Source organism: Oreochromis aureus, linkage group 8 (assembly GCF_013358895.1).
Source record: "Oreochromis aureus strain Israel breed Guangdong linkage group 8, ZZ_aureus, whole genome shotgun sequence".
Taxonomy (NCBI): Eukaryota; Metazoa; Chordata; class Actinopteri; order Cichliformes; family Cichlidae; genus Oreochromis; species Oreochromis aureus.
Window position 1 is genome coordinate 28,877,898 of NC_052949.1, and position 26,701 is coordinate 28,904,598.

General features: G+C 40.6%; 1 protein-coding gene across 1 annotated transcript in view; it reads right to left on the reverse strand.

Annotated features, from left to right (window-relative positions):
- Positions 1 to 26,701, reverse strand: part of llgl2 (LLGL scribble cell polarity complex component 2) — a 67,114-nt gene extending 40,413 nt beyond the window's left edge. The window contains exon 1 of the mRNA XM_031747827.2: positions 26,391 to 26,701. The gene's annotated coding sequence lies outside the window, so the exon portion shown is untranslated. The remainder of the gene's footprint in view (positions 1 to 26,390) is intronic.

Genomic DNA, 26,701 nt, shown 5'->3' on the forward strand with positions numbered 1-26,701 from the left:
ACTGGCAGTAGGACTGGGAGTTGAGCTTGACTCCATCCTCAACCCGAAAAGGCCCCACAAGCTCATCTTTGATGATACCAGCCCAAACCAGTACTCCACCTCCACCTTGCTGGCGTCTGAGTCGGACTGGAGCTCTCTGCCCTTTACCAATCCAACCACGGGCCCATCCATCTGGCCCATCAAGACTCACTCTCATTTCATCAGTCCATAAAACCTTAGAAAAATCAGTCTTGAGATATTTCTTGGCCCAGTCTTGACGTTTCAGCTTGTGTGTCTTGTTCAGTGGTGGTCGTCTTTCAGCCTTTCTTACCTTGGCCATGTCTCTGAGTATTGCACACCTTGTGCTTTTGGGCACTCCAGTGATGTTGCAGCTCTGAAATATGGCCAAACTGGTGTCAAGTGGAATCTTGGCAGCTGCACGCTTGACTTTTCTCAGTTCATGGGCAGTTATTTTGCGCCTTGGTTTTTCCACACGCTTCTTGCGACCCTGTTGACTATTTTGAATGAAACGCTTGATTGTTTGATGATCACGCTTCAGAAGCTTTGCAATTTTAAGACTGCTGCATCCCTCTGCAAGATATCTCACTATTTTTGACTTTTCTGAGCCTGTCAAGTCCTCCTTTTGACCCATTTTGCCAAAGGAAAGGAAGTTGCCTAATAATTATGCACACCTGATATAGGGTGTTGATGTCATTAGACCACACCCCTTCTCATTACAGAGATGCACATCACCTAATATGCTTAATTGGTAGTAGGCTTTCGAGCCTATACAGCTTGGAGTAAGACAACATGCATGAAGAGGATGATGTGGACAAAATACTCATTTGCCTAATAATTCTGCACTCCCTGTATTGATATTCTACTATTTAACACAATCAAAACCTGTCTTCTTCCATAAGCATGTTCTCCAGCCACAATTCAGAGATGAATCACACCATCAGATACATGGCTTTATTAATCAGTCCAGTTGCCTTCCAAAAAGTACAGTGTCTCTCATGTTTTTTCTTGCACCAATACACAAGTAGCAGTATAAGGGTTACTAGGAGGAAAAAGGGTTACTAGCAGTACCAAAACATTAGCTTCACTAATGTCTATAGAAACCTTCCATCCATCCATTCGCTTCCGCTTATCCTTTTCAGGGTCGCGGGGGGCGCTGGAGCCTATCCCAGCTGTCATAGGGCAAGAGGCGGGGTACACCCTGGACAGGTCGCCAGTCTGTCACAGGGCCAACACACAGGGACAGACAACCATTCACACTCACATTCACTCGCACATTCACACCTAGTGACAATTTCGATTATCCAATTAACCTATCCCCTCAAACTATAGAAACTCTATAGAAACCTGTTAAACAAAATACACGAGACCTGGGTGTCATAAGGCCCCTGGCTACATGTTTGGTTGTCTGTGACTACCCTGCTTGAAGTCACTGGGAAATTAGGATTCAAATGTAAATGTATTCATCATTTGTCCCACTTCAGCCATCAAACATTCTTCTCCATCTGAGATTTTCTGTGAAATCATAATACAACTGCTATTTAATGTAGATGCTGTGTGTTAGAAGTGGTTTTTCACACAAACTTTCCTGCTAACTTCTGCCTACACGATTCGGTCAAGAAAAAAAAGCAAAAAGCACGAGATTATCAAAACTCCACCGTTAAGGCTTCAAAATGTAAACAAAGCTAAAAGACACTGACTTAATTGATAAGTCTTCCTTTATTTCAGCATAGTGAAAATGTACTGCATTTTGTGGTCATATATGGTTTCTCTGTCACCAAGTGCTAGGCTAGGTAGAGCACATACTGCCAAAACAAGACGACAACAAGAAACAAGAAAACAATCCTTCTGCTGGGGGATTTTAATTTCCATGTCGATGACAGTTCATGCCACGCCGCTCCTGACTTTCTTAATCTCTTAGACCCAAAATATGACTGGGCCAACACACAGTTGTGGCCACACCCTGGATCTCATTCTGTCACTGGGTCTGGATATCGGACCAGTCCGTCATGAGGACATTTTTATTAGCCATCAACAATATCTTTTCTTTAATCTCTCCTTTATCTATGACACTATGCCCTCTGTTAATGTGAAGCATTCACATCTAATTACTGACTCTGTGGTGGAAGAATTTGTGGAATTGTTTGATAATAATCTAATCTACCTGAAATGGATGATATGAAATGGCATGTGGCCTCCTGCAATTCACAATGTCTAAAAATTCTAGATAAAGTAGCTCCTCTTAAAATCAGAAAAGGCAGCTCTGTTAAATCCCGCCCTGGATCACAGGGCCACTTATTTCTCCAAACTACTCGCAGTAGGAAAAAGAAATCCTAAGGTTCTCTTCGATTCAATGAATAGCAACGTCTCTCCTCCAACTCCGTGCACACCAGTCTTCTCAGATATGGATTGCAATGACTTTTTAAGCTTTTCCAAGATAAGATCAGTGAGGTAAGAGGAAATATAACCCCCTTAAATAGCCTCTTCAACCGTGATCTCCCACAAACCATAATTATGGAATCTTTTCACCCACTTTCTTTAAATATCTATCTGAAATACTAACTCAAATGAAACCCTCAACGAGTCCAGCAGATGTCTTACCTACTTCTCTGTTTCTTAAAGTTTTTGACACCATTGGGCTCTCTGTGGTCTCATTGATAAATTGTTCCCCGCTATCTGGCTCTGTCCACAGGTGCTTTAAACAGGGGGTTATTCAACCTCTGCTGAAAAAGCCTAACCTGGATCCGACACTACAGACAAGCTACAGACCCATCTCAAAACTTCCTTTCATTTCTAAAATATTAGAAAAAGCCATTTGGTCACAAGTAAAGAAGACACTGGAGAAGCATAATGTTCTTGATAACTTTCAATCACGTTTTAGAAAGTTACACTCCACAGAAACAGCTCTCCTTAAAGTCACAAATTACCTTTCGATGGCCGCGGACAGACGCAATTGCTCAGTCCTTGTTCTACTAGACCAGGGGTCGGCAACCTGCGACCCCTGGTCTAGTAGAACTAAAGAGCATGCGGCTCTTTAGTCCTTATACTGTGGCTCCACGTGGTTTGGGCAAATAAATTAGAAGTATTTAGCTGAAGTGTATTTTATTTATGTTAGTTCTTTTAAACTCGTAGTTCTAAATTGGAAGATTATTGTGATATTGAAATATAAAAATAAAATTATATTCTATTATTTTTCATCGCTCAAATAAGCGTCACACTCGTGGAAGCCGGTATACCCGCCGAAACGCCGTGCATTTATCGAGACTTTCAACCCCAGGTAGGCCAATTATGGATCTTCGGATCCACATTATGTCAGCAGCTGTTCTCCACCGTGAACTATGTTAAAGACAAACACCGCCACGCCTCACAGATGACAGCTTACAGTCCTGCGTAAACTGACTTCAGTATAGCCCGATTTGCGGACTCTGTGCGCAGAGGTTCAGGAGCAGAAGTCCCATTGTAAACAAATCACGGCAGACCCGACGATGTTTCCATGAGCATGCTTTTGAGCATCTCTTTATTGAGCACTTTTCACACACGGTTGCTGTACGCATACAGCCGGCTGTAGCTTTTCAGCTCACAGCCCGACATACACCACCAACAACACAACAGCACAGATAGCGCAGACGTAAAGGCAGCGAGGCATGATTTGCGGGTGTCGCTCAGGTGCGTCCGCCTCCCCTGCAGCGGCGCTGCAAACCACGCCCCGCCGCACACATTAACCAGGTAAAATACATATTTAGGCAGAATTTTGCAAATATCTATTTTTCATCTTTTAGCAGCATAGTGCTTTTGTCCAATTATTTTTTAAGAGTCAGGTCAAGGCTCCAACAGCCCAAAGGCGATATAAGGGTGGCGGCTGACAACAGTTTTTGTTTGCTACATGGATCATTTTAGTTCAGGTTGGTGTCTTTCCTTTTGTTATATTTCTTTAAGAGTTCAAAATGTGTTGATTACATAAATATAATTTAATTTTCTCTGTAGCACTTCATGGGTTTCATAAACAGCACACCTTAGTTGTTCACACAAAGCATAAAGATAAAAAACAATATATACAGTGTTATCTTCATTTTAGATGTCAAAAAGTATTTGCGGCTCCCAGTGTTTTCTTTTGCGTGGAAACCGGGTCCAAATGGCTCTTTGGGTGTAAAAGGTTGCAGACCCCTGTACTAGACCTTAGCTCAGCCTTTGATGCCGTTTATCATCTGATGTTAATCCACCGCTTAACTCATATGGTAGGGATATCTGGACCCGTCCTAAAATGGTTCACCTCATTTCTGGCGGACAGATCACTTTTGGTTTCAGTAGGAAACTTTCAGTCAGATGTAGCTGAATTTTCATGCAGTTTTCCACAAGTATCGGTTTTAGGCCCCTTGTTATTTTCATTAAATATTCTGCCTTTAGGCCTTATCATTAGTAGTTTCAAAATTATTTCCTACCATCTGTAAGCAGACAATACCCAATTATACATCTTTTTAAACCTTGCACACTAGACAAATTATCCACTCTAATGGACTGTCTTAAGGAAATTTAAGGTTGGATGGCAATAAATTTTCTGCAGCTGAACCCAGACAAGACTATGTGTTTAATTCTTGCTCTAGAGAGTATCAAGCCCCAAATCAGACAACATCTGGGTCCCTTCTCTGTTCTCACTTTTTTTCGTTTGAACTACAGCTGATTAAAATCGGAAGTAAGGATCCTTTTTATTGTGCTGTGGTGTATCGTCCACCCGGCCCAAATAGCTTGTTTTTATCGGAGTTTAGCGACTTCCTGTCCTCTACTATGAGGTTGTCCAGACTGCTTTTAGTTGGGGATTTTAACATGCATGTTGATGATGACTCTGACCTCTTTGCCAGAGGTTTTACCAACATTATGGATTCTTTTCATTTTACCCAGCATGTGTCAGGCCCCACCCATAACAAAGGACACACACTGGACCTTGTTTTTACTTTGGGTTTGAATATTGATTCTATTTGTTCTGAGGACATTTTTATCTCTGATCATCACTGTATTCTTTTTAACATGTCTTTTCATGAGCCTTTGTCTCCTGTTCACCGGACAATTATCTCACGCATCATAAATTCCTCCACAGCGGAGAATTTCTCGGATGCTTTTAATTGAACTCTATCCCCGCAAAACGGCGTTGATTTCTTAACAGATCTATTTAATAACCATTGTTTTTCGATTTTAGATGAAATCTGTCCGGTTAAAATGAGACCAGTTTCTGTTTCCAAGTCCTTACCCTGGCTAAATGACAACATCCGCTCCATAAAACGTGATTGTCGTAAAGCTGAGCGTTTATGGAGGAAAACTCATTTAAATGTTCATCTCCTTTACTTAAAGGATCTCTTAGCCTCTTTTAACAATGCAATTAGAGATGCGAGGGCTGCTTATTTTTCTCATCTGGTTGCAAAGAGCAGAGGTAATACTAAGGTATTATTTGACACTATTACTGATATTATTACTCCTGCTCCACCTGCTGCCATTATTTCTTCTAATGAAGACTGTGAAACATTTCTTTCTTTCTTTCTAGAAAAAATTAGTAATGTAAGGAAAAAATTGTCCCCATCAGCATCTGCATTGTCAGTTCCTACGCCAGCTCGGCCTGTCATTTTAGAAAGCTTTTTACCAGTCTCACTATCAGAGCTGGAAAAAATAGTTAATGCAACAAAAGCATCCTCCTGTTCACTCGACATTATACCCGCATCGTTATTCAAAAATGTCTTCCACTCTATTGGTCCCTGTGTGCTCACCATAGTTAACACCTCACTGGGATCTGGTAAAGTCCCTGCTTATTTTAAAACTGCTGTTATACACCCCCTGTTAAAAAAGCCTATGCTGGACCCATCTCTCACTAGCAATTACAGACCAATCTCAAAAATTCCGTTAATTGCTAAGATATTAGAGAAGGTTGTGGCTAAGCAGCTTACAGCAGTTTTAGACAAACATAATATCTTTGACAAATTTCAGTCTGACTTTCGTAGAGCTCATTCTACTGAAACAGCCCTTCTTAAGAGTTTCCAGTGACATTCTGATGCAAAACGATGCAGGAAAGTGTTCTGTACTCCTAATGTTGGACCTCACGTCAGCCTTTGACACCGTTGACCATTACATTTTACTTGAAAGGCTGAAATACTGGGTTGGTGTATCTGGGTCTGCCTTAGAGTGGTTCTCCTCGTATCTCTATGAACGATACTTTTCTGTGGCGGTCTCCAAGTACAGGTCATCTTCCATGTCCCTGTCCTATGGTGTGCCACAAGGTTCTGTGTTGGGGCCCTTATTGTTTTTAATATATCTACTTCCTCTCCAGCACATTTTGAGCCCCTTTGAGGACATTCGCTACCACTGCTACGCAGACGACATCCAGCTATATATGTCTTTTAAACCTGAAGATGTTTCTAAGCTGCAGATTCTAAATGTGTGCTTAGAAACCATCAAAGGTTGGATGGCTGACAACTTAATGAAGAAAAGACTGAAGTCCTTGTATGTGCTCCAGACAGACATGTACCTAACATAATGAATGCTCTTGGTCCTCTTTCAACTTTTGTGAAATCGTCTATCAGGAACCTAGGGGTAACCTTTGATTCTGCTCTTACCCCTGGATGTCCACGTCAAATCTCTGGTTCGGTCCTGCTTCTGTCATTTAAGAAACATTTCTAAACTGAGCCATATAGTATCTCATACTGAACTGGAGATTGTTATTCATGCATTCATTTCATCACCATTGGACTACTGTAATTCACTGTTTACATGTCTAAACATAAACTCCCTGGAGTGTCTGCAGATTGTCCAAAATGCTGCAGCAAGGCTTCTGACAAAAAGATCTAAATACTGTCATGTAACACCATTGCTTATACAGCTGCACTGGCTCCCCGTTGAATTCAGAGTCCATTTTAAGATACTGGTTCTGACATTTAAAGCTCTTCAAGGACAAGCACCAGCCTACATCATTGAACTTTTACAGCCCTATGTCCCTAGTAGGTCCCTGAGGTCTTGTGTTCAGGGCCTACTTGTTATTCAGCATACAAGGCTGAAAACCAAGGGTGATAGAGCTTTTGTCACTGTGGCCGCCAGACTGTGGAACTCTCTTCCTCAGAACTTAAGATCTGCAGACTCAGTGATTACTTTTAAAAAACAGCTAAAAACACATCTTTTTAGAATTGCATTTTGTTAACTTTTAACTGTTTTTGTTTTATACCTTGTGAAGCACTTTGTGATCTTTTATCTAGAAATGTGCTATATAAATAAAATTTTACTTACTTTACTTACTTCTCATCCACGATAAAAGCTACTGCTCGGAATCTTGGGTTAATTTTTGATCAATCTCTGTCTTTTGATGCTCATATCAAGTCTGTGACTTGCTCCTGCTTTTTCATTTAAGAAATATTGCCAAACTTAGGACTATTGTCTCCAAAGATAAACAGGAAATACTTGTCCATGCCTTCATCGCCTCCCGATTAGATTATTGTAATGCACTCTTTTCCTGTCTGTCAAAGACTTCTTTAAATCACCTTCAAGTGATCCAAAATACCGCAGCAAGGCTGTTAACCCACACTCATAAATTCACTCATTTCACTCCCTTGTTGAAGTCCTTCCACTGGTTTCCGGTTGGGTACAGATATCAGTTTAAAATACTCTTACTTTTATATCTTTATGAGGAGAGGCCCCCACTTATATTATCAAGCTTCTTCACCCTTACTCTCTAAACCGGATTCTTAGATACACTGATTGTGGGCTTCTGACTATTCCACGGGATCGCGCTTTCCAAACCAATACTGTGGAACAGTTTCCCTCCCCCTCTACGCAACATCGACTCTGTGGCTTCTTTTTAAAAACAGCCACAAAGTACTATTATCCGTAGGACTGCATTGACATCATCTAGTAGATCCTCAGAGGGTACTTCACTTAATCTTGGTAACCGGCTACAGAGGATCCAGGTTTCAAGCTCTACCATGATCCAATCTTTCAGGTCAGTTCCTCTCGCACTCAATGATCCTTTTTCCATCGCACTTGGGGTTTGGTACCCAATCCGACCTGTCGTCCTGGCTTCCTCTTGCTGTAGTATTTGTTTTGAACTTTGTCAATCTCTAGCCATGAGAGCAGTTTCTTCTTGCAAATGTTGAAACACTGAGCTACTAGTTGTTTTGCTGTCAATCTGGATGCTGGGTATCGAAGATTCCATAGGTCCCTCATTTTATTCATGCAACCCCTTCCACTGGGCTTGACTCGCATTCCAACAGGTAGAGCAGCTCAGCTACTGATCGGAAGGTCGGTGGTTCGATCCTTGGCTTCCCCAGTCTGCATGTCAAGTATCCTTGGGCAAGATACTAACCCCAAATTGCCCTCCGATGCGTTCATCGGAGTGTGAATGCGTGTGAATGCAGGTTAGTTTGCACTTGCGTATAGAAGTGCTTGTACAAGTGGGTGTGAATGGGTGAATGAGGCATGTTGTATAGAGCGCTTTGAGTACTCTGGGAGAGTAGAAAAGCGCTATATAAGAATCAGTCCATTTACCATTTGCCTTATTATAAACTCATGCCAGCTCGTGCCTTCTTGTTCCAGTAACCCACTTCTCATCAGTGTGTCCTGGATATACGTCAACCACAGAGCACCACACTCTGTTCTGCAGCTATGAAACAGAAAAGCTACTTGGAGTTCCAGATTCAGACAATGGCAGAGCAAAGCTCATACCAGTGGTCAAATGTGTGATCTGCAGTCCATGACCATCCATTTTCATAACAAAGGTCTGTGCCATGACTCACATGTCTGAGCCAGGTCATTTGCCTCAGTCCAAAGCCAGACATAGTTCTGTTACTGCCCTCAGTGTTCCCATGACTCACATTTCCAACTTCAGCTTCCTCAAACTTCCTCAGACTGTCCCAAACAGACTGGGTGGACTCACCAGTCACTTGTTCTGAGGACTACATAGACCAACTCAATGTTGCATTATCCCTTTAAGTGTTTCACAGAGAACAGGCGTCAGACCAGTACATTCAATGTTTAGAAAGGTCAAGCACGCCAAGACAAACACTAACACAGCAGTCTTGTGTGGAAAAAACAAAAAAACAGAAATACAAATATAGGGAAAAGTAAACTTTTGTATATTCCATGATTACACATAAATTATTATTTTTAATATCAATCATCATAGCTTACAGCTCAGGAAAAATCGTAAATCCAGTCTCTCAAATTATTAGAATATTTCCAGAGATCAAATAAAAAAGTATTTTCAACTAGTGCAGAGTTGTTGAATTGACATGTAACTGTTGTTCATAGCTCCTCCCATCAGAATGTAGGGTGTGTGCTTTTTTCTCTCCTCCCTCCACATGTGTGTGTTGGCTGAGACAGGTGCCTGTTCCCATGGTTTCTCACATCAGAACTGAATGATTTGATGCAGCCTAACATTTTCAACTGTTCAGTGTTTCTGGCTTTCTCCTGGGTGTTGTTGAAGTTAGAGGTGCATAATCAATGATTCATCAACGCAGAATTTTAATGGCAACATGTCTAATACTAATACCACATAAATATGTTTTTGCAACTGCAATACACTACAGGAAGCTATGGGGGTAGTGTCGCTTATATCGTCTGCCAATACTGCACCCAATACTAAGCATAAGAACGTAACATGAAGGGCAAAACAGGTGCACAGAAGAAAATGGAAACACTGATTTTTTTTAAAAAGTGAAAGCATTTCACAGAAAACAAATAAAGTTAAACACAGACTGTGAAAAACAGAGTTTTCCTTCCAAAACAGCAAAAAGTGCACAAGCATTTAAAACGCCTGGACCCTGTGATTTCAACTCTGAATGGGTCCGTCTTAGGGAGTTAAGTTAGTGCGTTGCGTTGATACCTAGTTTATGTTAATATTTGTACAGTAATGTTGATGTTTGTACAGTAATGTTGATATTAACTTACCTGTTGGAAAATTCTCAAACGAAGCGAACACCATTTCAGTTTTGATAACTAATGAGGAGTAGGAGCAGCTACACTGTCTCCTAGTTCGTTTGGTTTTTTGCTCACATTAATATTAGTGTTTATTCTGAATAATAAACCTAATGTGAGGTAGTTAATCTCTACGTTTAATATAATTAATTGTGATTTGTAACGGTCTTTTCTTTTCTGTTTTGTTCTGTTTAACTAGTGTAGATGAGTTTCTCCTGAAAAGAGGCTCATACACCTGCCAAAGACTAAAGTCATGACAGCATGAAAATCAGCTGGAGCTGGGGACATTATCTCAAAGATAAGAGCAAGCCTCACTCCAGAGCATGTCTCCAGAGCATGTCTCCAGAGCATGTCTCCAGAGCATGTCCACGATTGTAATTGAATCATGAACTGAATCATCTGAAAGCTTTAGAAATTTGTTACTTTGGACTGGAAGAAAATACCTTTTTGATTTAATTTGAAGCTGTATTTGAACTTTTTTTTTTTTTTTTAAAACAGAATCCATTTTCACACAGTTAGTTTCCTATTTGTACATTATGTTTTGTTCAAAATACCACTAGCATTTCAATTTCTATTACCTAATGTTTTTATTTTTATTCTGGGGGTCCTATTGAGAAATGTTAAAAATACATTTGATTACTTTGTGATTCTGTTAATGCAAAATGTAAGTAATGTAAAGTAAGTAATGTCCTTGACCTTTTATGTGCCCACTAATAGTCCTTGGAGCTCACCATCACTGCTTGTCCCAAATCCTGATCAATTCTGATTTTGTAATGACTTCTGCAAGATTAGTCCCTCTGCAGCCCCTAATCATCTTAATGTATTCAGCTGGTGCTAATTGGCCACACCTAGTCAGGTGTGGATAAAGGCATACCTGAGGCAAGCTTCCCAGGGAGCTCACTTGTCTTTGCCTTGGTGGCACCATCCATTTTAGCAAACCTGGTATTCCATTTTAAGATAAACCCTCTTCTCACTAACACTCTGGTATTCTTCTCCTTTTTTATGTTGCGGCTTTTGAGCCAGGTCGTAACATAAGTGGGGGCTCGTCCGGGATTTTTGGACATTTTAGTGGAGTCTGAATATCAGCTTGTTTGACTTTTAAGTGGGTGAGCGAAGGTGTTCACTGTGATTGAGTAACATCCCTTTAGTAAGTGTGTTTCAGCTGGGTGGCTATGCTGCCCTTCCATCGGAGCACTTGTTTGTTGTTTTGCTTTGTTGTTTTAATTTGTTGTGTTTGGTGGTTATCCTGGGTGGGGCACGCTTCAGGGTTTGGTGGGAGACTGTACCCTGGTCTGCTGCCTACCCTTGAGTTTGCGTTTAAAGTTGCCTCGAGCCCGGTACACCACTGAAGACTAGACAGGTCAAGTTTTGTTTTTAGCCTTTTAGGATGGGAGTTGCTCACAGTAAATTAGTGGCACTAAACTTGGCAGGAGGTTAAGACATTCGTTAATTATGGTCTTGTAGCTGAGGCAGGTAGGTTGTTTTTAAGTTGGCATAATGTGTACTGTGTGTGCATCGAATATGTCAGTGTTGATGGATGCTAATGAGATCCTCATGAGGTGAGTGTTTTGTGCTGTGACCTTTAGTGTTGTGGGGAATATGACTACTTTTGTTGGATCACTCGTGAGTGTTGCTGGCCAAGTGATGGCAATAACACTGAGGGGTGCTGAGTCCCCCTTAATGTGATCATTGTGTGGCCATAGCTCTCCATTTGTGGTTGGTCACTAGTGTGTTTGCTTTACTGAACTTTTTGGATTAAAGTAACTTGTTGTGGTGTAGGGCCACTTGTATGTGACTGTTTGTGTGGTGGAGACAACAGATCACTTAGTTGTGATTATTTGTTCCTACTTTTGGTTTTGTGTTGTAGGTCAGGTAATCGTTTTGGGTTGGTGACTGTTGTGCTCCTTTGTGTTGGTCACATGTTACTTTTTGTGTGTGTTCAGTGTGGCAACTTCAAATCCTCATGCAGGGGCATCCATGCTTACAGATGCCAACTATAGTGTGAACACTGTGCTTCTGTTAGCTTTTACTTTTATTCCAGGTTTGTGGGTCAAGGACCTGAAGGCTTCAGAGGGGCTTTTAATAAATTTAAGGGTCCTAGAGGAACCCTTTTGAGGGAGGAGGTGTTACGTCCCTCTGCAGCCCCTAATCATCTTAATGTATTCAGCTGGTGCTAATTGGCCACACCTAGTCAGGTGTGGATAAAGGCATACCTGAGGCAAGCTTCCCAGGGAGCTCACTTGTCTTTGCCTTGGTGGCACCATCCATTTTAGCAAACCTGGTATTCCATTTTAAGATAAACCCTCTTCTCACTAACACTCTGGTATTCTTCTCCTTTTTTATGTTGCGGCTTTTGAGCCCGGTCGTAACACCATTACAGCCAGATTCATTCCCGCTTCAATGCATGAATGACTTTACTCATCGGTTTAGCCAAGTTAATAACAAAGACAGATCTCCTTTAAGGATACTGGTAGGTCCCACTAACCAAACTCCTATCTGTAAGACACCTGACCATGTCTTACAATAAACCATAATGCCATCTGGATTAAGAAACGCACCAGCCATGTTCCATGGCTGAAGACCCTTTTGTGCAGGGCCAGCAATTGTGATGTTTACTTGGATGATACAGTGTCCTACTGATCCACCTGGACCGAACACATCACAACCTATCATCAAAACCTATCCAGATCCTTGCGGTTGCATGCAACAATAGATTTTCTAGCTCGGCAAACGCATTGACCATCTTTTTGTCAAAAAAAATCTAATACACTATAACATGATCTAAAAAGAAGCATTAGCTTTTCTACTAGCATTGCAGGATTCTGAAGTATACCTTGGCACCAGCTCTGTTCCAACCATTGTATTCTCAGATCACTATCTTCTCATATCTTTGACTGAATTTCAAAACAGCAAGATTTCAACATCGAAATTCACTATAAGAATGGCCTAAAAACATCATAGCTCTGTCCAGGTCATGAATAAAATATTTATTTTATGGGAGAAATGTTTGATTTTTGTGTCTGTGTGTTGGCTGAAACAGGTGACTGCAGAATGGATTGTGATGTCACAAATGCTGGTTCGTGCCACCCCTGGAGAAGCAAATGACCGCGAACACTCCATCTTGTACCACTATGGTCACACTGAAGCACCATGAGCATATCTCCCATGAAGATAATGATTTAGACTTTATTTACCTTTGACTGCAAATTTAACAGGCCTGTCTTCTTATGCTATTCAATATACCATCCTGGATGCCTTTGCTCTCAAGCAGCAAGACGCTATTTGCTTTTCATAACACAGCTCAGTGATATCATCAAATTCCCAGTATATCCATCAAGCCATCTAAGTTAGGGAGTGCAGCCATGCAAAAACACGCCTGTATCCCACAACAGGAACCTCACACTTGCTTAACCAAGCAGAGCTGCTCCATAGCTCGTGGCTCTTAAACACAAAGCTAACATACTGCTTAATGCAAGATGAGTAGCTCCAAATGCATGGCATCCAAAACATTCCACTCGAGATCTTTTGCAATGACAGCTATGCCAGCACTCGCTCAAGACAGGAACAAGTCTTCTTGAATGATATCTGATCAAGTCACAAACTACAGGTACAAACCGTAATACTCATCCTGTCAACACAGATGAAGCAGGAGCTGTATAAGAGCTGCTGCTAGGAACTGCTTTCACATGTGAACACACCTATCTCACACAAAGAAACACGTCATAAGACACCAAATCAACTGAATATGCAGGACCTCACCTCTCAGTGATCTTCAACTGGCAATCACTGAACTATTCTCAGTTAGAGTGACTGGAATGAGTGATTACTAAAAGGTTCACTGCTAGTTAGGGGGCTGTGGGGGTGTTATGTCTTCGCTCTGAAGGGGACAGGGAGGTATAAAGGGTGCATGAAATAGAAACCACAGATGTTTTACTGAAACCTGGAGAAAAAAAGAACTTTTGCTGGTGAATATGCACGAAGCAAAAGATAATTTTCTGTGTATTTAAATAGCAGAAAGAGAGAGGCGAGAGTACAGCACTACAGCAAACACAGCAGAGGTACCTCCCTTTACCGTCTTTAGTTTAGAATACATTAGATTGCTAGACAGACCGATTGTTAGTTTTGGCTGCCAGGATATCACGTCTCCCACCACCTCACTCATTCCTTCCTATAATGAAAAACCAGAGATTAAGAGGAGGGTGGTCAGGTGCACAAAGTTTACATTAACTAAACTCTGATTCTCAGTGATAGTGGTTTCAGACCTGAGCCATTAAATGACATACTCCTCTGTCCTGAGGAGTATGTCATTTAATGGCTCAGGTCTGAAACATAAACTTCATACAAAGTTGTTCAAAGGTCCAAGTAGGTATATATAAAACCAATTTCAAGGGGATTAAAATGTGGTATAGTTCTCAAAGATAAATGAGGGCAACTGCTAAAGAATAAATAAAAATAAAAACAGTTTTCCTTTGTTGCCATGATGCTCATGTTTTGTCTTGTTATAAATCATCAAGGACACATCTTACCCTTAGGGTGATACATTTTTACTTCAGAGTTTAGTCCATTTTGCATCAAAATGATGGGAAAAAAGAGGCTACAGTTCATACGATCTGTGTAGTTATGAAAATCTTCAACAGGTGAACCTGTAACTACACCTGTTTCTGGCAGCACACACCCAAGGTGTCAGACAGTTAACATTTTGATCCCACGTAGGTCTCTAGCTGCCACCTAGGCCTTTTGTTTTACTGTCAATAATACCCATATGTTTGTGCCTAATATCCTTCTAGGATCCTTCCCTCATCTCCCATCTACCTGAAAAAGCAGGTGTCTGTTGAGTTAATAAATAATTATGTTCAATCAACTACTATTAGCCAAAAAAAAAAAAACTACAGTAACTGTAAATAATAACGGTGCCATCTTTGCCTCCTCCAGCCTGCACACACCTGCACACTGTACCTCTGTGGAGAGAGACACAGCTCCTTCCCCCTAACACTTTAGAGGCCAGTAAATTTCCCATTTCAACAACGGTGAAGCGCACACATTAACATTAGCCTTTTAACTATTAGCAGTTACCCAATAGCCACATAAGTCCCTTTTCCATATAACCAACTTGGATCAACTTGCCACAGACTGCCATGACTCGACTCAGATTGACTGGTTTTCCACTACAATCTGGTACTACCTAACATGCATGGTTGTCGTCATAGCAATGCATCCGTGCCTCCTGCGACAACATTTAAATGCAACACGAAAGCTACAAAAAAGGTGGGCGTCGAAGCAAGAATATACCTGCTGATGTGGCTTTTCAACAGACTCAAAAGCCAGACATTATGCTGCCACGATCAGGAAACTCAGGAACAAATTAGAAACAAAGCAATTTTAAGTCTGGAAAAGGTTATGAATCCATTTTGAAACTGTGGGACTCAGCAAACCACATTGAAAGCCATTATGCACAAATGGCGAAAACATGGAACAATGGTCAACCTTCCCAGAAGTAGCTGGCCACGACGAGCACGCAGACAACTCATCCAAAGGGTCACAAAAGACCCCAGAACAACATCCAAAGAACTGCAGGTCTCAGTTAAAGTCAGTGCTCATGACTTCGCCATAAAAAAGGTTATTAGGTTTAGGGGGCAATAACTATTTCACACAGGGCCAAGTATGTTTGGATTTTTTCCCCCTCTTAATAATAAATACCTTCATTTAGAAACTGCATTTTGTGTTTACTTGTGTGATCTTTGTCAAATATTTATTTTCATATTTGTTTGATCATTAAGTGTGACAAACAACGCCTGGAAGTGGGCAAACAATTTTTCACACATTTATTAAGTAATTTGAATAATTTGATTATAAATAACCCTTGAAACAAATTCTTTGCCTCGATGCTTCAGTTAATGCATGGCTCTGTAGCATGCCATTATCATGCGAGTCCTTCCCCTACATTTGCGACTAAAAACATCCTCTCACAGAAATGTATTTAGGAGCAGCATGTGAATAAAAAGTATGATAACATTAAGTCCAAGCATGATGCCATCATAGTTTCACGTGGAGCTAGAGTCTGCCTACACACACTTGACAAAGACCAAAGAGGCGGAGCCAGTGTCGAGGTGAGGTTGAGTGAAAAAAAAAGCAAAACAAAACAAAAAACAAAACGAGTTTCTAGTGGAGGATTCTAAGGCAGGTTCTGAAGCCACTGCACTCCTGCCCAATTAGTCCAGATTCATAATCTAGAAATTAACTTTGGCCAAAGCAGAGACGAGTAAACCTATTAGCAAAAAGTTGTTCAGTCTGCAGAAAACACATGAATCCACATACCATGATTGGATGGACTGGATGAGAGTGCTTCAAAATATGCCTTGGAATTCTTCGGCTAAAATTTGAGTATGAAAGTGATGCCAGTGATAAATTAGTACATCCACCGGTGCACAATAGAAATAGTTCAACAGCTACAATTTAAGTAAACTTCACTTTCAAACAGTCATCATTTACATCATTGCAAACATTTGTGACTTCATCAGTAATTTACACATCTCAATTCTAATCGCTTTACTCTGATTAGATTTAGTCGACGATAATCTTAAGTTAATTCATTTGACTAAAATATAAAGTGTAAAAGTTGTTCCATAAGGTTCACAAAGGCTCCTATTTTCCCTGACATCACATGTGAAATGTGTCCATATCTCTGCTTGTCTCTTCCTCGCATGCAGTCTTAATTCAGTCCATATAAACAAACAGTACAGACAAGCAGAAGAACTGGGGCCCGTTCTTCGTACCTCGCTTACTACATCCAAGATCAAACGACACATCCAAGATCAAATCATCGCGCTAACTTTGAGCTCGCTAATCCGGTTCTCCGAACACACCTGTTGTTGACGATTAGTATAGCTGGATGAAGTAATCTGAGATCACTGGGTGGCTTAAAAGGGGCTACGCATCGATAGTAGAAACATTGATCGGCAACCCTGTGATTGGTCGGCGAAGATGTCGAAGGAGCGCGCACAGTATTTCACGGCAGCAGACCAAGAACTCTTGATTGAGGGATATCAGGAGTTTCAGAGTTTAATTAAAACGCAGGGGAACACTGCAAAGGCTGCAAAAGCAAGGAGAGAGGGCTGGCAGAAAGTTGCTGACAAATCAAACTCGTAAGTGATCCATGATATTACATTATATCATGTGATATTATATTATACCACATTATATTATATTACATCAGGGTCTTTCACATTAGAGCCACAACAGGACCCACTAGAACATGGGAAAAAGTAAAAGTGAAATATAAGAATATTCCACAGAATGGTAATATTTATCACTTATATTGCTTTTAGTCTATGACAAGAGACCCTGGAATAATCTGTTTGTTTGTTTATAACAGCAACCAAGAAAAGGGCAGAGCAAATAAAGACAGGTGGTGGTCCTGCACCCCTCGTCACACCGCGCTTTTTGTACTGTGACATTTATTGACATTGTGGGTTTTTTTGTGTGTAGTTTGACATAACACTCCATCACTTTTACCTGTTCCCATGCAAGGGTGACTGAAGCATGCACAGTAAGTCGGGAGTAAGTATATACAGTACAGTAAGTATATATATATATATATATATATATATATATATATATATATATATATATATATATATATATATATATATATATATATATATATATATATATATATATATATATATATGTGTGTGTATGTATATATATATATATATATATATATATATATATACAGAGAGAGAGAGAGAGAGAGAGAGAGAGAGAGAGAGAGAGAGAGAGAAGAAAGTAAATAATACCCTCACGGGAGAATCGATATCTCTCTGAGCACACCGTCGCGCTGAGCTAAAGGATCCCGTCTATCCCGCAATATACGCTAAATTCTGTAAACTCTCCTTATCAATCTTGCACCTTCCTTGCTCGCGTACAAACGGACAGGACATGGCTGCGACAGACTTCCCAAATCCACCTTCGCTTTTATAGTCGTGGTCTCTCATCTTGATTGCACGTAGTAATTTACTATTACTACCCTAAAATATGAATTACATCTGACATGATCTACTACATGTAATAGAATGATTAATAGTACATTTCCTTTTTTCGAAATGACCTGTATGTATCTGTATGGAATCAATAAAAGAATCAAATACATTATCTTTAGTTACATTGATAATATTTATTTATGGTAAAACAGTGGCGAAATATCGCTCTTGCTTTCATATAACTGCAGCGGACATACCTGAGTGGCCGCGATCTAATCCTGTTTACATAAAGTAAACCTGCTCCCGAGCAGGTTTACGCTTACGGATCTGTTGCTATGACAGCAAGTCCCAGATGAGCTTCGGAGAACCGAACGATCCAAGATCACGCGAAATCGTCAACATTCAAATCCGGCTAACTTACTTAGCGAGGTACGAAGAACGGGCCCCTGGTTCTAAAATAACCAATAAATTAAGCAAAAACAAAAAATAGCAACAACAAAACAAAACTGTGTTTGAAAAACATACAATTGAAATAAATACACACAAGACAAGGAGAGAATACAGAACTAAACTAAGCAGTGTCACAACAACATAATCTTATATGTTACGTTACTTTTTTCTTCCTGTTCCAACACACAGTGCTGTTTTATGTAGCTTCTCTGCGTAGCCAATTTAATTAAAAACTTACAGATAACTTCGTATTTCATAGTGTAATCTTCACATGCTTCATCTGAAGCACACTCTGTGTGTATTCACTCACTAATTATATTCACAGTATTCACTTATTGTGTCTTAAGGGATTCACTAGCAGCATGGCCTCTTCACCTGTCCCCAAAGAACAGTCTCTGCGTCAGACGTTTAGTTACTCTTTGGCCTTCTTTAGCAGTAATGATACTTGTAATAACTGCAGCCTATTTGTAGCTCTGGAGGCCAGGATCACTGAATTAGAGACTCCGCTTCAATTCACTGACTCTGCTTCAATTCACCCGTAGCTAAGCAGGCCCTGTAGCCAGAGCAGGCGAAGGTAGCGTAGGCCCCGATAGCGCTCCCATGGCAGATTGTCCCCAGGAGCTGGGAAAAACAGGATGGCTGGGTGATGGTCTTAAACAGAAGCCCCCAGTATACCACCAAAACCCCATCCCCTTAGAGACTGTATCAGCTCCCAAACAGACAAAAAAAAAAAAAAAAAACCCTAAAAAAAACCAGCAAAAAAGACTTAAACATAAAAAACCACAAAGAGAGAACAATACAGCATCCACATCTGCATCAAGAGTAAAACAGTGAAATGTGGATTATTAAACATTAGGCCTCTCTCTTCCAAGTTTCTGTTAGTAAGTGAATTAATAATTGATCAAGAAATCAATTTACTATGCCTTACAGAAACCTGGTTACAGCAGAATGATTAAGTTAGCTTAAATGAATCAACACCCCCAAGTCATTCTAAGTATCAGAAACCTTGAAGCACAGGAAGAGTGCGGTGGCAGCAATCTTCCACGCCAGCTTATTAATCAACCAAAGACCCAGACAGACTTTTAATCCAGTTGAAAGCCTGATGCTCAGCTTTGTCTACCCTAGCTCCAAAACTCAAAAATTGTGGGTGATTTTAACATCCATGTAGATGCTAAAAATGACAGCCTCAACACAGCATTTAATTCATTATTAGACTCAATTGGCAAATTTTAAAATGTAAAACGACCACGTTAATTACACTCTAGTTCTTGTTTTAACATATGGCAAAGAAACTGAGCATTTAACAGTATTCCATGAACACCCTGTCGTCTGATCATTTCCTAATGACACTTAAATTTACAATAATGAATTACACAGCAGTAGAGAATAGTATCATCACAGTAGATGTCTTTCTGAAAGTGCTGTAACTAAGCTTATGTGTATCCTTAAACATTCATCCACTGTTATCTTCTTTTATGCCTTGTGCCAACACAGCAGTGCTGTTTAAATAAAACTGAATTGAATCAGATAAGCAGCCATATGTTCTGGAGACTCAGATAAAGAGAGGAGAGAAGCAGTCAACTGATCATCAACTGAGTTGGGTCAGGTAGTGAGGGAGGAAGCTGGACAGACATGTCACATCCAAATGTATAGTGAGGATGAGCTGGGAATGCCTAGCAGAGGCCCTGGTCCACCAGCTTTTCAACTCCCACCTCTGGCAGAGCTTCAACAGCTTTCCAAGGGAGACTGGGGACAATGTTCAGCACCTCTATTGCTGAGGTTGCTGCAAGGTGGTTGGTGCCTGTTGTGGTGGAACCAGCTGGTGGACACCAAAGCTGAAGGAGTCCTATCAGGCTGAAAGTAGAGTCCTATCAAGGTTGGTTAGGCTGTGGGAGTCCAAGGTACAAGGAGTTCGGTGAAACCCGAATCATCCGGGCAAGGACAGAGAGACTCAAGAGGAGCTTCTATCCTCAAGCCATCCGGGCCCTAAACCAAACCGCCGCCCCCCCCCCACACACACCCATCCTCTCACATCATCTATAATTGACTGAGACTCTCCTCCAGACACTCAATTCCTTTAACTTTAAATATGTTTATATTGTCCATTCTGTAAAATAGTCAGATGTCTATTCATATTAATGTACAGAATTCACCTGCTTGCTGCTACTACTGCACATTCACCCAATGTATATACTATATATATATATATATATTTATAATGTTATTCCTCTACACTCCCCCCCTTTTTTTGCACATGTCGAGGAGCGTGTCAGGATACATTTCACTGTGTGTTATACTTGTATAACTATGCATGTGACAAATAAAGAACCTTGAACCTATGGAAAAAGACTTGTCTTTATGGAAAAAGTGATTCTGGCAGATACAACTAATACAGATATGCAAGGTTGCTCTCAAGAATTGCATTTGTCTCATGTGGTAGTGATGTGTAGGTTTATGTGTGCATGTGTATTATTACTGTGTGTTTGTTGTACGTGTTCAATATGCTGATGGCTTGTGAAGAGAAAAAGTTTCAGCGTCTGTATTTGCTGAAGGTGTCAGTACATTTCATCAGTTTTTGTCCTCGTGCATTAGTTTTTATTTTGTTATCTCATCAGAGAAAAAGGTTGTTGACAAAAACTATCATGAAAATAATTATTCAACACAACACAGCATGCTACAATGGCGAGTGTTTCAGTCTGTACTCTGTTCAAAGCTCTATTTCTCTCTAGAAGAATAAGGCTGATATCAACCAAAATCACATTATGTTGCAATGCAGCTACAATGAATTGGCTCCAGTTGTTGTGTACGCTTTAATGACTCAACAATTACGTATTGTTTCAAGTACATTTCAATGCAAAACACTTTTACTTCAGTAAAAGTTTATTTTTATAGAATGTGCATATGCTGGGGGATTCTTCTTCAGTCACCTTTCTCACTCACTATGTGTTAATAGACCTCTCTGCTGGAATCATACTTGTTATTAATCTCTAGCTCTCTTCCACAGCATGTCTTTTGTCCCGTCTTCCTTCTCTCACCCTAACCGGCCGACATAGATGGCCCCATCCCTCCCTGAGCCTGGTTCTGCTGGAGGTTTCCCTGTTAAAGGGAGTTTTTCCTTCCCACTATTGCCAAAATGCTTGCTTATAGGGGGCGATATGATTGTTGGATTTTTCTCTGTATGCATTATTGTAGGGTCTACTTTACAATATAAAGTCCCTTGAGGTGACTGTTTTTTTGATTTGGTGCTGTATAAATAAAACTGATCTGATTTGATTTAGAACAACTACTTTTAATTAAATATAGAATTTAGGATAGGATAGTTCCTCACCTGTAAAAAACTGATCATTTTCATTTGATCAGAGACTGTGATCACCCACCTCAGGTAAACCATGTGGGCTCTGAAATTTTGTGGCCTGTTTAATCATGATGATTCGCGGCATAAAACACGTACAATTTTCATTTCTGTTTTCCTTTAGATTTCTTCAGCTTTGATTATTGTAATTAACGTGTCAGTATTTTCACTGCTACACATCAAACAGCCGTTGTTAGCTAATTTGGGAAACTTCATTTTCCAAGTTGTAAACAAATGTTTTAATACAACGCTTACGTTTCTGCCAAAGTGTAACTCTGTTTAACGCAGTAACCTGAACCTTTCCATCGTAGATGCTGCAGCGTCACTGCTTTGAACCTGACCAATCACATTAGGACTCCTGTTCCTTTGAGCTCTGTCCTCCACACTCAGTTGGTTTGAGCATACAGAATTGAGCTTCAAGAACAGAGTTATCCGCAAGAGCCTGAATCTGCTGCATCACTTGCAAATCAGGCAACCTTGTGTACATGTGCGTATTATTCATCATCAGCTGATCTTAAGCTTCAAAGCTTGAAATCTAAACACAGTGATTCTGTTCTGAAGTGTTAAAATATTTGGTACCTGAGAAACCAGGAGCTCAACAGCTGTAGTATATACACCTCAACTTTTTAAAAAAGTGTTACAAATCTTTAATGACAACTCAATAGTTCTTGGCAGAAAAAGAAACAAAGCACTGCAGATGGGAGCCTCATCCAACACAGGACACACTTTGACCCGCAAACAGTGTTGTTACATTATCACAATTGTTTGTAGTTTCATAAAAAGTGAATTGTTAGAATTTAAATTGGATGTAGGTCTTTTCTTTTATCCAAGAAAGAAAGGTATTGGATGAGCACACATACACACTGCTTTATGAAAACTAATATCAAAATCTTCATATCTAGAGTTGCTTTGTGTATGTTTTGTTTCAATCTAGAACACTATAAAACAATCATTTCCATGAAGTACCAGCAATAAAAACACACTATCTATGTGATGTCATAAGCTCTGACTTCACATTTACCCAAACAATGATCGTGATGAGGATCTACTGACAAACTTCCTTGAGGCCAAGTGTGCAGAGCCTTTCATTCTCAAGGTTAGGCTATCCTCTGGAACAATGCTTACAGTGTCAAGTTTTCAGTTATGTTCTAATAGTGTCTATCAAGCTGGCAAACAAGAAACATGAGATTTTACATTTGGATTTCCTGTGCTTTACCATTAGCAAACCACAGAACAGCTTTGTTCGGTGAGTTGCCCTAATCCAGTGGTTCCCAAACTTTTTTTGCCAGGCCCCCCTTTTTTACAAGAAAAATGTTCGCGCCCCCCCACAAACACATCCTCCAAACACACACACCCATATTTTGTTTACAAACTCCATTGCGGTTTATTTCACACCTCAAACATTTAGTAAACAATTAAGCAAATACAAGTAAACGGCAATAAATTACAGGTAGTAATAAAATATACTACTAACTCTTTTACGCTACGTCCACACCTACACGGGTATTTTTGAAAACTCAGCTGTTTCTATGCGTTTGGGCTTTTCGTCAACACGTAAACGGCGTTGCGATTCACCGAAAACGGAGATTATCTAAAACTCCTTTTTTGCGTTTACGTGTGGACGAGGATTACAGAGTTCGTCACGCAAAGTCAAAGGTATGTGCCTCTTTCACGTCACGCTGTGCGCCACGTTATTGTTTACATGAGATGGATTGCAGAATGGCAGATAGAGACAAAATACTGTTAATCTATCTTCAGGTTTTACACGCTTACATATACACACGCAGTTACTCTCCCTCTATTTAGAAAGGCAGAGGCGTCACAGTGTAATCATTTTACGTGTAGTTGTTTTTTTCCTGTGTAATAATATTCAACAGTGTTATCAATACATTTTTCAAAAAATGCCTCTGTGCAAAATGGGTTTAAACACATAAACAGCTGTGGGATACTGTTTGTCCGTGATTTGAACAGGGGGAACAAATTACGACAGGATCAGCCTGATATTATTTGCATCCCACTGTAACTTTACTGCATAAAGAGCTAACATGTCCAAAATGTCAGGAGTAGTTAGTTATTACAAGAAGTGTTTGTGAACTAAAAATCAAGAATGTGGGATAATGTTTGTCCGTGATTTGGAGAGCCCAGCGCGTGCTCCCGACGCAGGGAAACTAATTTTGCAGGGGAGACCTACCTTGGCACTTGTGCAGGTGAAGCCAAAGGGAAGATATGCTTCACCATATTTTCCTGTCTTTGGCTTGGAAGGAAGTTGGTTTGGAAACATATTTGGCGATGCTTCATCTCCTGCTTTGCGTTTATGTGGGAGCCCCGTCAAAAACCTGTCCACAGTGTCCCAGCGCTCTTCTTTTTTTTTTTTCTTTTCATATCGCGCCCCCCCTGCAATGGCTCTGCGCCCCCCCTAGGGGGCGGGCCCCACATTTTGGGAACCTCTGCCCTAATCAATTTAGCAAGCTGACTGTCTGAGCCAAGCAAGGTCTTTGTCTTTGTCATCTCCTTACCTGTAAAAGGTTAGTAAAAATTAACCTCCCCATTCAAAAGTTTAAAAATAGGAAGCCTTTGATGGCAAAGCTTTGTCCATCTTTTCTTCATATTTGCACTGTGTGAACAACTAACACCAAAATTCCTGGTAATGTTCAGGACTGTTCCTTTAGAAGAGGTGAACACCCTCCCTCCAGCTTGCCTCACTTTTGGGAGGGGCCATTTATTTTGCCTCCATAATAGTTTCAGGTGGACTTTGCAATGCAGGTGGAATAACACCAAGCCTGAGAACAAAGGCTTTTGTTTGACTAGTCCTGGGCTCATGCAGGTGGAAGTACACAGCCTGTGCTTCATTTAGCAGTATCCTGTCCAGACTGTACAGTGTGAATGCTGAAGGCTGTTCTAATATTTAAACGGATTCCGCTTTTTTTTGTTGCACCAGTTAACAGAACAACTTTTTTGCATATGGGTGGCTCCATTTTGGTGACAACAAGCCAAGTTACTCAATGAAATTCAATGTTGTTCAGTGAATAAGGCACCAAGCATGCACCTGTTGCTAACTGGAAAGCTGGCATAGCACAGAGAAAGCCAGCGGTTTGGACCCATTTCACACCATCTATGCCAAAAGCTTTTCATTGCAAACATTTGTGACTTCACGATAAACTGTGAACACATGAGTTGAACTTCTTTCCTGTTATGTTTCTGTAACACTTTTATTTTGATTACAAGTAGCAAAATGTATCGTTACCATTTTTAATATCTTAACATTGTGACACTGCACATGTGATGCATATATGTATGATTAAGTGCACCTACAAGACCAAGGTGAAAAGAGACCATATGACAGCAGAAATGACATATGAAATAAGGCAAGAGCAAGGGGACATAATGGAAGTTGATTTTTCATGTCTGTCGGTCAAGATGGCATTTATCATTTCACTAAAATACCTTTTGGCAACACGTCACACACACACACACACACACACACACACACACACACACACACACACACACACACACTTAGGCAGACCAGAGCAATATAGTAATATGGCTGATGTTGCTTGTTAAGTAGTCTGAAATTCCCCCCCACACACACACACACACTTATTGTTAGCTGGGGAAAACCCTGCTTCATTCATTTTGTTTTACAAAGCCTGATGTCTTACACATCATTCCTAGTTTGTTCCTCATAGTGAGGAATACTTCATATTAATTTGAGCTGATTGAACGAAGGAATCACTGTACATATATGCATTGTACTAAAGTTCAGGACGTGAGCTCAGCTCTGACTCACTGGATACAATGTCAGCAGAGTTTTATAAATACGAATTATCGTGAAACCAGCCAAACAGGTGAAACCGCCTTCCTCATACTCCCCCTCCCCAAACACAGCACTTACTCACTCTTGAAACCAGACCGTTGACTCAAAGGGCTTACTAACATACTGACTGCTGAGACACACCTTAGTCAGGTTAGATGTCTCCGTCATTATGCAACATTAGCTGCAGCTAGTACTCACCTGGCTGCACATGCAGGTTAGCAAGAAATTCCCCAGTTTCTCTAATACTACTGACATCTTGCGGGAAACTGCTAATCCATTTCTACCCACTTTTCCTCCTTGTGGACTTGTCTTAATAACTGAACGGCTTCAGGCTGCTGCGATTAGGTTTTACTGTAGCTTTAAGAATGAAAACAAGCTAACCGACGGCAAAAACAACCAATTACATACAAAAGCTGAGTGATGTGATTATAGTAATTTTTTTATTTAATAAAGAAGGCAAGTTACTGATGTGAGACGGTAATTTCAATCAGTCCACCTTGTATTACATTTTTGAAAACTCGACGACTTGCCGAAAGTTAAAGCGTCTGTCATCGCAAGACTCCATTCTTGCGATTATGATCAGTATGAAAATTTTGAGAAAAATATACAAAACTGATTTTTGAGGCAACGCTCATATGCCTGTTTTGCTTGGTTTACTTCAGACGGTTAGACAGCTAACCACAGAAAAACTGGCAAATGACATCTTCTGGATCTTCACACAACTTGAGCTAGCTTCAGCTGAAGTGTGTACATAGTGAAGAGTAAACAGCGTGGAATTCAACTGTTAGCCGAACGGTTCACAACAACTATGGGCACAAGGTCTGAGAGCGTGCGGTCCGACCTCCTAACCCACCTGATTCCAAACGGCCGTTGCTCTGCAGAGGTGCACCGTTTACAGCCGCTGAAAGAAATTCCAAATCCGACCACTTCCCGGTGTATTAGTTACAAAGAGGTATCTCTCCTCTTCCAGAGTCGAGGAAGACGTAGCCACGCCGTGAATAAGTATTCCCGGAATCCAGGCGACAGGCTTCTTGTTGAGTAACTATCACATCTAAAGATCTATAAGGAACTAAAACTGGGTTGGCTGGTTTTTGTTTTCCACCGCTGCGGTGGTTAGCCTCAGTATTTCCTGCTAGGCTAAACCTCACTGCTGTGCTAACTCCG